The sequence below is a fragment of the Chelonoidis abingdonii genome, chromosome 9 (genome assembly GCF_003597395.2).
Source record: "Chelonoidis abingdonii isolate Lonesome George chromosome 9, CheloAbing_2.0, whole genome shotgun sequence".
Lineage (NCBI taxonomy): Eukaryota > Metazoa > Chordata > Testudines > Testudinidae > Chelonoidis > Chelonoidis abingdonii.
In genome coordinates, this window is record NC_133777.1 from 52,585,842 (window position 1) to 52,587,111 (window position 1,270).

The 1,270-nt window shown below is 38.8% G+C and overlaps 1 protein-coding gene across 2 annotated transcripts in view; it reads right to left on the bottom strand.

Annotated features, from left to right (window-relative positions):
* The window catches only part of TLN2 (talin 2), a 245,794-nt gene extending 244,893 nt beyond the window's left edge, over positions 1–901 (bottom strand). For both annotated transcript variants that reach the window (XM_075069558.1, XM_075069557.1), the window contains exon 1: positions 856–901. The gene's annotated coding sequence lies outside the window, so the exon portion shown is untranslated. The remainder of the gene's footprint in view (positions 1–855) is intronic.
* Between the last annotated feature and the right edge of the window lie 369 nt (positions 902–1,270).

Consider the following 1,270-nt stretch of genomic DNA (forward strand, 5'->3'; position numbering starts at 1 on the left):
CACACTACACGCACTCCCCACCCCTCACCGCTGGCACTTTGGAAAGTGGAGGGAGTGGTATGCTCCAGTGGGATAGCATGGGTTCATCATCATGTTCAGTTTCCACAGGAAATGTCTGCAGCCACTACCATGCTGTGTCTTCTCTCTCCATTCACGCTGCCTTGTAGAGTGTGAGGCTACATTAACAACTATGTGTTAACCCTTGAGGGCTCAGCCAAGTGCTAGTTCATCATTCGGCAGCAAGGCATTCCCTGGAACTATGCCACCCTCTGACATACCACACTACCTCAAACAAGCTTCACAATAATCATTGCTGTGCACAATATTAAATTGTTTGTTTAAAAGTGTGTGTGTGTGTGTAGTCTTTTGTCTGGCAAAAAGAATTTCCCTGGAACCTCAGGAACGTAACTACAGCATTAAGCAAGCAGTTACAGTATTTGTTCCCATGCCAAGTAAAGATCTAGTCCTTCATCCCACAGTTTGAAGAAACCATTTACTGGATGTTTATACCCCATGCTCCTCTTGGAGACAGTTAAAAATAGTGAGTAACTTGCATGGCCAGTGTAGTCTTCACTAATTAGACTCCTCTGGCTTCTATTCACTTAATGTTTATTTGAAGCTGACAATGTACTTGCACTACACTTACTCTTCAGCTTGATTTCTCTTTTATAACATATCCAGAACTTTGAGCAGTTCATACATTTTTCTAAAGAAAGTACTATGGTGATTAAAGCCTCCAGGCAGAAGATAAATTGAAGAGATTCTTTAGAAGTATTAAAGTAAGTTTTAGATCTCTAGAGCTGCCATTCAAGTTAGCCATTCAAATTTACAAGTAAAAGTAAAGAGAAATCTTACCTCAAAATTTAAGTTCATTTAATTAAAAAAAAACAAGGTTGGTTGACCATTGGGAATATTTCCAGTCACCAGATCTGTAACATCAGGAAATAAATAAATTACTTTGTTATACACAATCCATTCACTTCTAGTCTTCAAGGGCCTCATTGCAGCACACTGGGAAGGAAGTAACTCAGGAAAGTATGAGTTTCCTTTTTCTCCATGAGTCAGGAATTTTCAGTGCCAATAAGAATAGAGCTGTTCAGATACAATTTTACGAGAATGAAATTAAATGTAGGTCTCCACATCGCATATGCAGACTGACATTTAACAGCTGGTGTTCAAAGAGACATGACCCATGTGCAGCTCAGTACCTTGACACAACTTATTAATGTTGGTTTGCAACAATATTGGTTTTTAATATTAATACAATATT